The sequence below is a fragment of the Bombina bombina genome, chromosome 1, assembly GCF_027579735.1.
Source record: "Bombina bombina isolate aBomBom1 chromosome 1, aBomBom1.pri, whole genome shotgun sequence".
Lineage (NCBI taxonomy): Eukaryota > Metazoa > Chordata > Amphibia > Anura > Bombinatoridae > Bombina > Bombina bombina.
Window position 1 is genome coordinate 277990129 of NC_069499.1, and position 17014 is coordinate 278007142.

The following is a 17014-nucleotide window of genomic DNA, read 5'->3' on the forward strand; positions in this document are numbered from 1 at the left end:
TAACATTACAAGCCCCCAAAACAAAAAAGCTTAACTAAAAAAAAATAATCTAGCCAATGCCCTGAAAATGGCATTTGTATGGGCATTGCCCTTAAAAGGACATTCACCTCTTTTACAGCCCATTAAAATAAAAAACCCTAATCTATATAAAAAAAGCCACCCCAAAAATAAAAAAAAATACTAATCACTAACCACAAAATCTGTACTCACCATTCCTGTAGAGCGGTGCTCCATCTTTATCCAGTGCGGAACAATCTTCAATCTTTATCCTGGCGAAGCGGAGGCGGAGCAGTCATCCATCTGACACAGAGGTCCTCTTCATGCGATCGTGTACCACACACTGAAGCTTGAATGCAAGGCACACCTTTTATATAGGGGTATCCTTGCATTCTTATTGGCTGAAAATTTCAAATAGGATGAGAGCTGCTTACATCCTATTGGCTGATCTGATGAAAGTCAAATCAGCCAATAGGATGTATGCAGATCTCATCCTATTGGCTGATTTGAAATTTTCAGCCCAGCGGAATGCAAGGATACCCCTATAAAAAAGGGGTACCTTGCAATCAAGCTTCAGTGTGTGGTGCACGATTGCACAAAGAGGACACCTCTGCTCCACCAGGGTGAAGATTGAAGATGGTTCCGTGCTGGATCAAGATGGAGCTCCGCTCTTCAGGAGTGGTGAGTACCGATTTTTGGGTTAGTTAGTGATAGGTATTATTTTTAATTTTTGGGGTGGCTTTTTTATATAGACTAAAGTTTTTTTATTTTAATGGGCTTTAAAAGAGCTTAATGCCATTTTAAGGGCAATAGTTTTATTTAGTGTTGGTGATGTGTGGGGACGTTTTTTTCATTTCACAGGTAAGTTTTTTTTATTTTAAGGTAGCTATATTGTAACTTTAATTTAAAGTTAGGGGGTGTTAGGCTTAGGGGTTAGTAAATACATTTTTTGCAATGTGGGGGGATAGCGGTTTAGGGGTTAATAGGTTTATTTTAGTATTTGCGATGTGGGGGGTGGCGGATTAGGGGTTAATAGATTTATTAAGGGAGTCGCAATGTGGGGGGGCAGGCGGTTTAGGGGTTAATAACTTTATTTAGTGTTGGCAATGTGAGGGGATAGCGGTTTTGGGGTTATAAGACTAGGAGCTTATTTTAGGGTGTTAAGTTTTTACAAAGCTTTCTTTTCACCATAGACTTCAATGGGGAATGCGTTAATGCGATCGCCATTTCGCAATCGCAGGTGTTAGTTTTTTCCCCAACATTTTTTCTCCATTGATCTTTATGGGGGAATACGTGCATGAGCACGACAAGTCAGAACTTGGTTTGTGTGCGGTATGCGGCTTACCGCCTCATACCACACTTGTAATACTTGTAATGCCGGCGGTATAGAAATAGTGGTATGGCCCCATTTTGCACGGTGTGTACGCTACGGCTCTACCGCACAACATGTAATCTCGGTCATTGTATTTACTGCCGTGGAGTTACCTAGGAGTTATCACTGATTGGCTAAAATGCAAGTCTGTCAAAATAACTGAAATAAGGGGGCAGTCTGCAGAGGCTTAGATACAAGGTAATCACAGAGTAAAAAGTATATTAATATAACTGTGGTGGTTATGCAAAACCTGGGAATGGGTAATAAAGGAATTTAAAAAGTAATTATCTATAAAGCATTTTTAATATATTGTGGAATCTTGTATAAATAATTAAAAATAAATATGTATTATATTTTTCACATATAATTTAAATATTAATTGCTCCCACCTCACACATACCACAGTCTTTACTATGCCTCCGCTGGCGGTGGGTGAAGAATGAAGATGTGCATTTGATTCTTCAGGAAGAGGGGTTTTCAGTCTTTAGTGAGGCCCGGTTTCCCCTCAGAGTACAGTGCATGTCAGAAGGATTATATGGGCTATGGTTTGTGATTCTTTTTTCCCCTCATGGGAAATTTTTCATAAACCTTCCATAATTGGTCACGGGGACTTGTCTTTTGCCTCCCCGTTATGGATCTACAATATACTCCTATTCCATAACCTCTGGCTCTGCTGATATGTTTCAGTACTGGTTTGGCTGTCTGCTGCTTATATATATATTTGCAAAAATATATAGCCCCGAGACAGAATCCTTTACATTATTCCCCTTGCTGTTTGCTCACGTTGGCTTTTTTGGTGCGCTTAGTTAAAATTTCGTGCATCGACCTTGGGGTTTACCCGTGTATTGGTTGCGCACATTGGATTAGAGCTTGTCGGGTTAGCACATGATCCTTTAGTTTTATTATAGCTTGCGCTAAATCACTTATATCTGTTAGTTTATTTCACACACGTTTTCTTCATTCTGATTATCTGTCTATCGAATGTAATGTTAATGTCTCCTGCTTTGTTTTGCAGTTCAGCTTAGCGCGGATTGTACCTGTGAGTTTATTTAAAAAGCTACTTAGGAGGGGGTAAGTGATTTCCATTCCTGGTGGGGTTATAGTGTTTATTGCATTGCTTTGTCATATGATACAATGGAGCTGTATGATTCTGTCCCTAAACCTACCCTAAGAACTGAGTCACCTGAACATCTTTCTACCATTATTAGGGGTGCTTTTTGTAAAGCTGAGTTACCTTCCCCAGCTCATTTATGTGACTCGTGTTTAGAATTATTAATGCAATCAGAATGCAATAAGAACAACCTAATGCTGTTTCTTTGGGTATTAAAGGGATACTAAATCCAAATGTTTTCTTTAATAATTTAGATACAGGATGCAATTTTAAGCAACTTTCTATTTTACTCCTTCTGGGAGCCCTTTTATCTGTAATTAGAACTCATCATATTGCTGTGTTTCCATACCTGAACGACATCTTGGTTCAATCTCCATCTTTCCTTTTAGCAGAATCTCACACCAACCGGACTCTTGATTCTTCAACAACATGGTTGGAGGATTAATTTTCCAAAAAGTTTTTTGATTCCTCAAACAAAGGTACATTTTTGGGGGGTTTCAAATACATTCAGTCTTCATAAGACTTTCTCTAATGAACAGCGGTGTTTAAGATTGGTGTCAGTCTGTCTAAACCATCAGTCTCTCTATTTCCCCTTGGTTGCTCTTTATATGGAAGTTCTAGGTCTTATGATTGCAGCTTCAAATGAAATTCCATTTGTTCATTTTCTCATGAGACATCTTCAGCTTTGTATGCTTTGTCAAGGGTGCAGAGATTATTCTAAGCTGTTTCAAAGGATATTTTTGGATCCCAGTACAAGGCAGTCTCGAATTTGGTGGCTCAATCATCAGTTTATTATTTAGGGGGCTCCTTTATCTCATCCTACCTGTACTGTGATCACTACAGATGCAAGTCTCTTAGGTTGGGGAGCTGTTTGGGGGTCTTTGAGAGAACAGAGAGTTTGGGATACCAAGGAGGTAATCAATAAATGTTCTACAACCCCAATTCCAAAAAGGTTGGGACAGTATGGAAAATGCAAAAAATTCATTTAAAAATTCAAATCACCATCTACTATATTGAAAACAAATTATTAACACATTATTTGATGTTTTACTTTATGAATGTAATGTATTTTTTAAAATATACACTCATTTCAAATCTGATGATTGCAACACATTCCAAAAAAGTTGGGACAAGGGCTAATAGCGATGTGACAAGTTGAACTAAGAAGGTGATGTGAAACAGGTTGGCAATCACGTAATCATAGTATTTAAGGAGCCTCCAAAAAAGGCTTAGTCCTTCAAGAGCATGGATGGGTCAACATTCCCCAAAGACAAATCAGTAGGATTTTGGGCATTTCACCTTCTACAGTGCACAATATAATTAAAAGATTCAAGGAATCCAGACAAATCTCGGTGCATAAAGGGCAAGGCTGAAAACTTCTTCTGAATGTGCGTAATCTCCAATCCCTCAGATGTCACTTCCTCAAAAACAGTCATGAGTCTGTAATGGACATCCTGATATGGACTCAGGAATACTTTGGTAAACCTTTGTCAGTCAACACCATTTGCCGCTGCATCCATAGATGGATGTTAAGGTTTTACTATGCAAAGCAGAAGCCATACATCAACACTGTCCAGAAGCGCCTTCGACTTCTCTGGGCTCGGTTTCATCTGAGATGGACAGTAGCACAGTGGATTCGCATTTTGTGGTCCGACGAGTCAACATTTCAAATAGTTTTTAGAAAAAGTAGCCACTGTGTTCTCCAGGCCAAAGAGGAAAAGAATCGCCCAAGCTGTTATCAGCGTCAGGTCCAAAAGTCTGTGTCTGTCAGTCTCTATCTTGGTAACTGGATCATCAGTTTATTATTCAGGGGGCTTCTTTTGCTCATCCTACCTGGACTGTGATCACTACAGATGTAAGTCTCTCAGGTTGGGGAGCTGTTTGGGGGTCTTTGAGAACATAGGGAGTTTGGGATCCTCAGGAGGCGAGGTTGCCTTTTAAATGTTCAGGGCTCTTCAAGCTTGGCCTCTGTTGTAAAATTAAGTCTAATTTCCATTTCCAGACAGACAATGTTACAGCAGTAGCTTATGTCAGCCATCAGGGGGGAACTCACAGTTCCCTAGCCATGAGGGAGATGTCTTGAATGATCTCATGGACAGAAATCATTTCCTGTCTAGTCTCTGCGATTCATGCTCCCTGAGTGAACAGCTAGGAAGTGGACTTTTCTCAGTCATAAATTTCTACATCTAGGGGAGTGTGGTCTCTTCAGCAGAATGTGTTCAGTCAGATTGTGGATCTTTGGGGTCTTCCAGAGATAGTTCTGATGGCCTCTCGTTTGAACAACAATATATATTATATATACAATATATATCTATACCTATATATATATATATATATATATATATATATATATATATATAAACCTTACAGAGTTGGGGGTAATCATTATACTTTTAATAAACAGATTTATGCATAATTTCCTCTTTTTTAGACTGATAAATGTCTTTCATATAGACAGGTTGTGGCAAATTTATCTTTAAAGTGGTTAAAGACAATAATGATGAATGTATATTGACAGTTGTTTGTACTTTAGTTTAGGCTTTTAGTTCCTTGTTTTATTCTATTTTGCTGTTCATTCTTATTTTCTACAAAGGGCTTAATCTCTGTTAATTGGCAAGAAATGGAAATATAATTCTTGAGTAAATGTATTTTTTTTTTAAACAATGACATGCCTCAGAAAGAAGGTTCATGGGGTCAATCCTCATTTTCATCTGGACCTATTGGGGCACAACTTCACCTGGAAGATCAACAGATGGACATTACTGAACTATATTCTATGCATGTCTCTATTTGCTTTCTATGATGACTCTGTAAGGTGTTTTATTTGAATAAGCCCATATTTTGTATTTTGACAATATATTCAATAAAAAAACAAAAAAACCACAAAAGAACAAAATACACTACAATGTCCCTTTAAGCTCAAAAGTAATGATGCAATGTAGCTTGTCAAACAAACCTTTTTTTCACCATTTGTGCTTTAGCTGCATGTCACATGCTTTCCACTAGAGTGTACAACCAGCCCGTAAGATGAACAAACTGCATGAGACCTTTCTTCTTTATGAATTACAAAAGGTATTGGAGAAAAAGGCTAAATCAAACGTGACTCGTTTATATGTTAAACAACTAGCCAAATGCAGATCAGCTGCTTCAGAAACAAAGAATACTCATTAAACCTGACGGAAATGTTTGTAAGGAAAAAGCTTTGAACTGCAGGTATGGGAAAAAAATCCCAATAGAAAGGTTCTGCTTCTAATTCTTTACGGTGCCACTGCAGCTATTCTATCTGCTATTCATTTTGTTTTAATTTTCTATCTTCTCAGTCTTTATCTCTCAGTTTTTAGTTTTTTCTCTATTTCACAGTTTTTCCCCTTTCCCTTTCTTGTTTCCTTTCTTTCCCCCATTTTAACCACCACAGCGGGTTACAGAGAACAACACAGTATTCAGCATTCTGCAGTGACTGTCTCTGTGGGGTTTGCGACACCTAGTGGATTTTAAAGGGACAATCAAGTCAAAATTAAACTTTCATGATTCAGATGCAGATGCAGAGCATGCAATTTTAAACAACTTTCCAATTTACTTTTATAATCAAATTTGCTTTGTTCTCTTGGTATTCATTGTTAAAATCTAAAGCTCATAAACTGATTTCTAAGCCGTTGAGGGCCGCCTCTTATCTCAGTGCATTTTGACAGTTTTTGACAGCTTGACAACACTAGTTCATGTGCCATGTAGATACCATTGTGCGGACTCCCGTGGAGATATTTATGAGTCAACACTGATTGACTAAAGTGCAAGTCTGTCAAAAGAACTGAGATAAGGGGACAGTCTGCAGAGGATTAGATAATGTTACAAGGTAATCACAGAGGAAAAAGTATATTAATATAACCATGTTGGTTATGCAAAACTGGGGAATGGGTAATAAAGGGATTATCTATATTTTTAACAGTAGCAATTATTAAAGTAGAATGTCCCTTTAAAGTATCTATGCAATGGATTTTATAAAAGTAATTAAAATAATTGGTTCCTGTCCTTCAGTTCTAGTTAGTTCTTCAAATAGACATTGTATGTGTCTAAAGACAGGCATCATAAATAGATAACAATGAAACTATAGTGAGACACCTCAGATAAGTACAAACAATCGTGATGAACCTTTCAATCAATACAAGATAGCCGAGGATATTAATTATATGTATTTATGGCCATGATGTGCAAAACATTAAGTGGCTAGCAGCATGAGTTAATAGTGGTGAATGAAAATATAAAAGCTCCAAGAAAATGGTCTAATTTGTTTAGTTGGTCTCCAAGGGCTTTATTCACAGAGCTTTCATGATTAATAGCTTTGGTAGGAGCACCAGGGTGGTTCAATGCTTGTGCTTCCAGGCAAGTTTTAGGCTACAATTAGTTCAATAAAGTAGTTTTAAAAAGCATATTAAATGTTATTTTTGACAGATTACTTTCTTTGCTTTCTCTCTCTTCCTAATCACCAAACCTTAAAAAAGCACTTACATAACCCACTTGCCAGGTGTCAGGGGGTATAGGTAAAATTACATATCAATAAAAGAATAATTGGTAGCTGCATAAACTGTGAGGTTTGATCTGAAAGTTCCATGACCTCCTTACCAATTAGGCTTTATTCCTGGTTTAAATAAATAGATTTTAGATACATTAAAGGGACATAATACTCATATGCTAAATCACTTGAAACTGATGCCGTATAACTGTAAAAAGCTGACAGGAAGATATCACCTGAGCATCTCTATGTAAAAAAGGAAGATATTTTAACTCACAATTTCCTGAGCTCAGCAGAGTAAGTTCTGTGTAAAAAGTTATACTCATCTGCTCCCAGCTGCAGGTAAAAAAAAATAAAAAAAAATGAAGAAATGAACAGCAGCCAATCAGCATCAGCAGTGCTGAGGTCATAAACTCTTTTACTGTGATCTCATGAGATTTCACTTAACTCTCATGAGATTTCATAGTAAACTTCCTTTAAACTGAATAGGGAAATAACATGAGAGTGCATGAGGCTCAACCCCTTAGCTGTCCCGGAACAGACATACTGATTTGCTGCTTAGAAGTCCTTTACAATGGGATGTGGCTACTGAGGAACTTTTGATTTAAAATATCTTTCTTTTTTACATAGAGATGTTCAGGTGATATTTTCTAGTCAGCTTTTTACAGCTATGGTGCAGCACTTTCAAGTGTTTCAACATTTGAGTATTATGGCCCTTTAATGTGCAAACACATTTTGGGGAGCTTATGGATCACTGGGGCTAACCAGGCCTCACCAACCTAGGATTAGATTACAAATGGAGCGCTAACTTTTACTTTTGCTTTTGTGCTAACTGCGCTAAAAGTAAAAAGTTAGGGCAAGAGCAAAAGTCTGATGTGCGCTAACATCAGGACTTCGGATATTTGCAACTGCGTTAAATGGATATGAAATCCAAAATTTTTGTTTCATGATTCAGATTGAGCATATCATTTTAAACTTTATAATTTACTTCTATTATGAATGAGTGTTTTTTTCCTTTTGTATCTTTTGTTGAAAAGCAGGGGCATATGCTTATGAGCTGGACCATTTCTGGAGCACTATATGCAGCAGTTTTGCAAGAATGATATAAATTTGCAAGAAACCTAGATGCAGCACTATTTCCTGTCATGCAGAGCTCCAGATGCCTACCTAGGTAGTTCTTCAACACAGAATGTCATGAGAACAAAGCAAATTTGATATCAGAAATAAATTGGAAACTTTTTAGAAAAATGGTATGCTCTGTCTGCATCACAATAGAAAATGTTTAGGTTTCATATTCCTTTAACTTCTATAGACTTCAATGGGGCATGCTGTTTAAATAAAACAAAAAAAACTTGAAACTTATCGCTCGCGAGCCAACTCAACACTGCGTTAGGCCAACTGCGCTAAAGCTGGAGGTAGTTATGAATACTTTACATTCCAATGTTCTTCGCACAAATTTTGTTTGCACTTGAGCACAACTGTTCACTTTCAACTTGCTAATTGTAAATTATGAAAAACTGTTCCTGAGGTTGATAGGGACATTTTTTCCCTTACTAAGGGCCAGATTACAAGTGGAGTGTTATATAGCGTTATATAATGCTCCCGCTCAAGTGTTAATGGCGCTAGAAGTAAACTTTTTGCTTGCATCGGGTTGCGCTCATATTAAAGTTGAAAGAAAACTGTTTTCACTTGCGTGCTAACCCAACGCACATTAAAAGACGAAACTTAGAATATTGCACGCTCGATAACCTATTCCCCCATAGAAATGGAAAAAACCTACTCGCACGCAAACCAGATCGCATAACCCTGATGTTTTTTTGCACAAATATATATTTATACCTATATATATATATATATATATATATATATATATATATATATATATATATATACACATTATTATATATAGGTATATATATATATATATATATATATATATATACATATATATATAGGAAAATCTATTTAAAAATACATAGAACATATTATGCTATGTGCAGAACATTGTAATGCCAAATATTTACAGTAAATACATAGTTAAAACCTTTATTAGATATGAATATTGCATAAATATGATTTTTCATGTTTCCATCTACTTAATTAAGCCCTTTACTATGTTAGGACACTCCATGCCATCTTAACAGCGCTGGGCTTTAACGTAATTAGGACGGCATGGAACGTCCTACCATATAAGGTGTCTTGCAGCTTCCTCCTGGGGGGCGTGCCTAGCAGTGTAGGCAGTCACCCATGATCCGATCCCAGCCTTGAAATCATGTGATCGCATCTACGATTGTGTGATTTAATTTTTATTACTATTATTCTGTCACAAAGCGGTTAAAAATGAATATTGCATAAATATCTTTTTACATGTTTTCATCTACTTAACTGCAAAGGGCTCCAATGCACATATATATATATATATTTATATATATATATCTACATGTATTTATATGTGTATATTTGTCTGAGGTTGCACTAACCCAATGTTTTTCTTTCTGGTTTAGTTTTCCATTATTTATATGATATCTAGGGGCTAAGGAGCTTTTTTTCCTCAGGACTAGTCCAAGAGGATTTTTAAAGCTCAGATTTCCTTTTCGTTAAAACAGGGCACAGAAATCTTCCTCCTCCACCCAGTGCCTCTGGTTCAGTCTGCAAATAATTGTATAGTTTTTGTTAATGATTCAGTGCCTTTAAATGAGTTTGAGCACTTTTCCCTCTGCCTACAAGGCTGCTAATCTATTTATCAGGCCTATTTATATGCTGGAGAATGCTGTAAGGGTCAGTTCCCAGTATTTTTTATGGTACCGGGCCTGCAGTTTTAATATTCTCTTCCTCTTCCCCGTCCAAGTCTGTCATGCAGATGAAGTGCTTGATCTAGAGGCTCTGGTAGGGGTAGGTTATTTCTTTTTCAGGAAGATTGTTTTTAGTCTGCTCTGGTTCCTTGGGTTATTATTTTAGTCTCAATGATATTTAGGTTTCAGATCAAGGGCTCCCTATGGAAGTTTTTCTGTCCTATGTTCCTGGATTCCCTGTAAGACTCAAGTAGTTGGGAACTCCAAACTATTTGTTTTTCCTAGAAGTAGGGGGAACTTTTGGATCTTTTCTGACCTAGAACAAGTTTCTTTAGTTCCTACTTACTACTTTAGACTATTCTGTAAGGTCAGTAATGTCCTCATTTGTTTGGAGAATTCTTACCTTTATGTTCTTATGTCTAGGAACATCTTTGGTTTCTGAGATTTGCAGTTTGCTGCTTTTCCATCCGGTCTGGTAAAAGTGCTTTGAATATTCTTTAAAGTTTTTGGGTACCCTCTTATCTGTAATCGGTTTTCAGGGTATTGCTGTATTTTTTGGCCAGGATGATATCTTGGACCAAGCAGTATTTCTTTCTTACAGACTGCTATTGTTTCTTCAACAACATTAGTTGGAAAATCTTCGTTTCAAACAGTCTTTTGTTTCCTCAGATAAAGGTATCTTTCTTTCATGTAATTAGCAAGAGTCCATGAGCTAGTTACGTATGGGATATACATTCCTACCAGGAGGGGCAAAGTTTCCCAAACCTTAAAATGCCTATAAATACACCCCTCACCACACCCACAAATCAGTTTTACAAACTTTGCCTCCTATGGAGGTGGTGAAGTAAGTTTGTGCTAGATTCTACGTTGATATGCGCTCCGCAGCAGGTTGGAGCCCGGTTTTCCTCTCAGCGTGCAGTGAATGTCAGAGGGATGTGAGGAGAGTATTGCCTATTTGAATGCAATGATCTCCTTCTACGGGGTCTATTTCATAAGTTCTCTGTTATCGGTCGTAGAGATTCATCTCTTACCTCCCTTTTCAGATCGACGATATACTCTTATATATACCATTACCTCTGCTGATTTTCGTTTCAGTACTGGTTTGGCTTTCTACAAACATGTGGATGAGTGTCCTGGGGTAAGTAAATCTTATTTTCTGTGACACTCTAAGCTATGGTTGGGCACTTTTTTATAAAGTTCTAAATATATGTATTCAAACATTTATTTGCCTTGACTCAGGATGTTCAACGTTCCTTATTTCAGACAGTCAGTTTCATATTTGGGATAATGCATTTGAATCAATTATTTTTTTCTTACCTTAAAAAAATTTGACTTTTTCCCTGTGGGTTGTTAGGCATTTTTTTACGTTCTTTTGCGCCAAAAATGTCGGCGTTCCGGATGTGGCGTCATTTTTGGCGCCAAAAGCATTTAGCCGCCAAATAATGTGGGCGTCTTATTTTGGCGCTAAAAAATATGGGCCTCGCTTTTGTCTCCACATTATTTAAGTCTCATTTTTCATTGCTTCTGGTTGCTAGAAGCTTGTTCCTTGGCATTTTTTTTCCCATTCCTGAAACTGTCATTTAAGGAATTTGATCAATTTTGCTTTTTATGTTGTTTTTTTCTCTTACATATTGCAAGATGTCTCACGTTGCATCTGAGTCAGAAGATACTTCAGGAAAATCGCTGTCTGGTGCTGGAACTACCAAAGCTAAGTGTATCTGCTGTAAACTTTTGGTAGCTGTTCCTCCAGCTGTTGTTTGTACTAATTGTCATGACAAACTCGTTAATGCAGATAATATTTCCTTTAGTAATGTACCATTACCTGTTGCAGTTCCATCAACATCTAATGTTCAGAGTGTTCCTGATAACATAAGAGATTTTGTTTCTGAATCCATCAAGAAGGCTATGTCTGTTATTCCTCCTTCTAGTAAACATAAAAAATCTTTTAAAACTTCTCTTTATACAGATGAATTTTTAAATGAACATCATCATTCTGATTCTAATGACTCTTCTAGTTCAGAGGATTCTGTCTCAGAGGTTGATGCTGATAAATATTCATATTTATTTAAAATGGAATTTATTCGTTCTTTACTTAAAGAAGTACTAATTGCTTTAGAAATTGAGGATTCTGGTCCTCTTGATACTAAATCTAAACGTTTAGATGAGGTCTTTAAATCTCCTGTGGTTATTCCAGAAGTTTTTCCTGTTCCTGGTGCTATTTCTGAAGTAATTTCCAGAGAATGGAATAATTTGGGTAATTCATTTACTCCTTCTAAACGTTTTAAGCAATTATATCCTGTGCCGTCTGATAGATTAGAATTTTGGGACAAAATCCCTAAAGTTGATGGGGCTATTTCTACCCTTGCTAAACGTACTACTATTCCTACGTCAGATGGTACTTCGTTTAAGGATCCTTTAGATAGGAAAATTGAATCCTTTCTAAGAAAAGCTTATCTGTGTTCAGGTAATCTTCTTAGACCTGCTATATCATTGGCTGATGTTGCTGCAGCTTCAACTTTTTGGTTGGAAACTTTAGCGCAACAAGTAACAGATCATGATTCTCATAATATTATTATTCTTCTGCAACATGCTAATAATTTTATCTGTGATGCCATTTTTTGATATTATCAGAGTTGATGTCAGGTTTATGTCTCTAGCTATTTTAGCTAGAAGAGCTTTATGGCTTAAAACTTGGAATGCTGATATGTCTTCTAAATCGACTCTACTTTCCATTTCTTTCCAGGGTAACAAATTATTTGGTTTCTCAGTTGGATTCTATTATCTCAACTGTTACTGGTGGGAAAGGAACTTTTTTACCACAGGATAAAAGATCTAAGGGTAAAAACAGGGCTAATAATCGTTTTCGATCCTTTCGTTTCAACAAAGAACAAAAGCCTGATCCTTCTTCCTCAGGAGCAGTTTCAGTTTGGAAACCATCTCCAGTCTGGAATAAATCCAAGCCTTCTAGAAAAGCAAAGCCAGCTTCTAAGTCCACATGAAGGTTCGGCCCTCATTCCAGCCCAGCTGGTAGGGGGCAGGTTACGTTTTTTCAAAGAAATTTGGATCAATTCTTTTCACAATCTTTGGATTCAGAACATCGTTTCAGAAGGGTACAGAATTGGTTTCAAGATAAGATCTCCTGCAAAGAGATTTTTTCTTTCCCGTGTCCCAGTAAACCCAGCGAAAGCTCAAGCATTTCTGAAATGTGTTTCAGATCTAGAGTTGGCTGGAGTAATTATGCCAGTTCCAGTTCTGGAACAGGGGCTGGGGTTTTATTCGAATCTCTTCATTGTACCAAAGAAGGAGAATTCCTTCAGACCAGTTCTGGATCTAAAAATATTGAATCGTTATGTAAGGATACCAACATTCAAAATGGTAACTGTAAGGACTATCTTGCCTTTTGTTCAGCAAGGGCATTATATGTCCACGATAGATTTACAGGATGCATATCTGCATATTCCGATTCATCCAAATCACTATCAGTTCCTGAGATTCTCTTTCCTGGACAAGCATTACCAGTTTGTGGCTCTGCCGTTTGGCCTAGCTACAGCCCCAAGAATTTTTACAAAGGTTCTCGGTGCCCTTCTGTCTGTAATCAGAGAACAGGGTATTGTGGTATTTCCTTATTTGGACGATATCTTGGTACTTGCTCAGTCTTTACATTTTGCAGAATCTCATACGAATCGACTTGTGTTGTTTCTTCAAGATCATGGTTGGAGGATCAATTTACTAAAAAGTTCATTGATTCCTCAGACAAGGGTAACCTTTTTGGGTTTCCAAATAGATTCAGTGTCCATGACTCTGTCTTTGACAGAAAAGAGACGTCTAAAATTGATTTCAGCTTGTCGAAACCTTCAGTCACAATCATTCCCTTCGGTAGCCTTATGCATGGAAATTCTAGGTCTTATGACTGCTGCATTGGACGCGATCCCCTTTGCTCGTTTTCACATGCGGCCTCTTCAGCTCTGTATGCTGAATCAATGGTGCAGGGATTACACAAAGATATGTCAATTAATATCTTTAAAACCGATTGTACGACACTCTCTGACGTGGTGGACAGATCACCATCGTTTAATTCAGGGGGCTTCTTTTGTTCTTCCGACCTGGACTGTAATTTTTGGAACTCCGTGCAATTTTCAGAGCTCTTCAGTCTTGGCCTCTTCTGAAGAGAGAATCGTTCATTTGTTTTCAGACAGGCAATGTCACAACTGTGGCATACATCAATCATCAAGGAGGGACTCACAGTCCTCTGGCTATGAAAGAAGTATCTCGAATTCTGGTTTGGGTGGAATCCAGCTCCTGTCTAATCTCTGCGGTTCATATTCCAGGAATAGACAATTGGGAAGCGGATTTTCTCAGTCGCCAAACGTTGCATCCGGGCGAATGGTCTCTTCACCCAGAGGTATTTCTTCAGATTGTTCAAATGTGGGAACTTCCAGAAATAGATCTGATGGCTTCTCATCTAAACAAGAAACTTCCCAGGTATCTGTCCAGATCCCGGGATCCTCAGGCGGAGGCAGTGGATGCATTATCACTTCCTTGGAAGTATCATCCTGCCTATATCTTTCCGCCTCTAGTTCTTCTTCCAAGAGTAATCTCCAAGATTCTGAAGGAATGCTCGTTTGTTCTGCTGGTAGCTCCGGCATGGCCTCACAGGTTTTGGTATGCGGATCTTGTCCGGATGGCCTCTTATCAACCGTGGACTCTTCCGTTAAGACCAGACCTTCTGTCGCAAGGTCCTTTTTTCCATCAGGATCTCAAATCCTTAAATTTAAAGGTATGGAGATTGAACACTTGATTCTTGGTCAAAGAGGTTTCTCTGTGATTAATACTATGTTACAGGCTCGTAAATCTGTATCTAGAGAGATATATTATAGAGTCTGGAAGACTTATATTTCTTGGTGTCTTTCTCATCATTTTTCCTGGCATTCTTTTAGAATTCCGAGAATTTTACAGTTTCTTCAGGATGGTTTAGATAAAGGTTTGTCCGCAAGTTCCTTGAAAGGTCAAATCTCTGCTCTTTCTGTTCTTTTTCACAGAAAGATTGCTAATCTTCCTGATATTCATTGTTTTGTACAAGCCTTGGTTCGTATAAAACCTGTCATTAAGTCAATTTCTCCTCCTTGGAGTTTGAATTTGGTTCTGGGGGCTCTTCAAGCTCCTCCGTTTGAACCTATGCATTCTTTGGACATTAAATTACTTTTTTGGAAAGTTTTGTTCCTTTTGGCCATCTCTTCTGCCAGAAGAGTCTCTGAATTATCTGCTCTTTCTTGTGAGTCTCCTTTTCTGATTTTTCATCAGGATAAGGCGGTGTTGCGAACTTCTTTTGAATTTTTGCCTAAGGTTGTGAATTCCAATAACATTAGTAGAGAAATTGTGGTTCCTTCATTATGTCCTAATCCTAAGAATTCTAAGGAGAAATCGTTGCATTCTTTGGATGTTGTTAGAGCTTTGAAATATTATGTTGAAGCTACTAAGTCTTTCCGAAAGACTTCTAGTCTATTTGTTATCTTTTCCGGTTCTAGAAAAGGCCAGAAAGCTTCTGCCATTTCTTTGGCATCTTGGTTGAAATCTTTAACTCATCATGCTTATGTCGAGTCGGGTAAAACTCCGCCTCAAAGCATTACAGCTCATTCTACTAGGTCAGTTTCTACTTCCTGGGCGTTTAGGAATGAAGCTTCGGTTGATCAGATTTGCAAAGCAGCAACTTGGTCTTCTTTGCATACTTTTACTAAATTCTACCATTTTGATGTGTTTTCTTCTTCTGAAGCAGTTTTTGGTAGAAAAGTACTTCAGGCAGCGGTTTCAGTTTGAATCTTCTGCTCTTTTTTTCAATAAACTTTATTTTGGGTGTGGATTATTTTCAGCAGGAATTGGCTGTCTTTATTTTATCCCTCCCTCTCTAGTGACTCTTGCGTGGAAAGATCCACATCTTGGGTAGTCATTATCCCATACGTCACTAGCTCATGGACTCTTGCTAATTACATGAAAGAAAACATAATTTATGTAAGAACTTACCTGATAAATTCATTTCTTTCATATTAGCAAGAGTCCATGAGGCCCCACCCTTTTTTGTGGTGGTTATGATTTTTTGTATAAAGCACAATTATTCCAATTCCTTATTTTTTTATGCTTTCGCACTTTTTTCTTATCACCCCACTTCTTGGCTATTCGTTAAACTGATTTGTGGGTGTGGTGAAGGGTGTATTTATAGGCATTTTAAGGTTTGGGAAACTTTGCCCCTCCTGGTAGGAATGTATATCCCATACATCACTAGCTCATGGACTCTTGCTAATATGAAAGAAATGAATTTATCAGGTAAGTTCTTACATAAATTATGTTTTTCTGGGGCTTAGATGGTTGAAGATGGGGTTTTACCTGTAAGAACCTTCAGTTATTATTTTCGCTTCAGTTACTTTTTGCGTGAAGGTGTCAGGTCTTATGATTGTGACCTTGATTGTTATTCCATCTACTTTCCTTTATGTGAATATTCTTTAGCTTTGTATCCTTTACAATGATACAGGGTCCTGACTCTGTTGTCTCTGAGGATCCATTTGATTTTCAGAACAAGTTTGTTTCTGTCTAAGTGGCTGAACCTTTATGGGCCAGATTACAAGTGAAGCACTATTTAATGCTCCCACTCCACTGTTAACTTCGCTAGAAGTAAGCTTTTTGCATGTGTTGGTTTGCGCTCGTATTATGAGTTTAAAGTAAACTGTTTTTGCTCTCACGCTAACCCGACGTGTGTAAAAAAAAACCCAACTTAGAATAATACGAGTGCCATAACGTATTCCCCCATAGAAGTCAAAGGCGCAAAAACCAAGAACCAAGAAGATATTCATATTTTCTTGTTGGGTTAGCACACTTGAGAATTTGGTATTGTAGTGGTTCACACCTAATTCACTTATAAGGTCTTAAAGCACAGTTATATTGAAATATGAATTCCAAGCACTGAACTTTAAATGTTATATCAGTGAAACAGGTCTCATTTCTTACAAATAAAGTTTTGAGTACAATAAAGAAATGGTACTTGAGAAGATAACATTGTTTAAATATAAATTTTTATTATACAGAAAAATCAGCTTACAGAAGTAATATAAAATTAAATTAATTTAAATCCAATTTACACACAGAGTTAAAAGACTATTAGTTTAAACTTGCTTTCAATAACAATTGTTACATACCACTCGAAATGACTTCTTTGCAACCAAATCTTATCCTTAGAAATGCTCTAT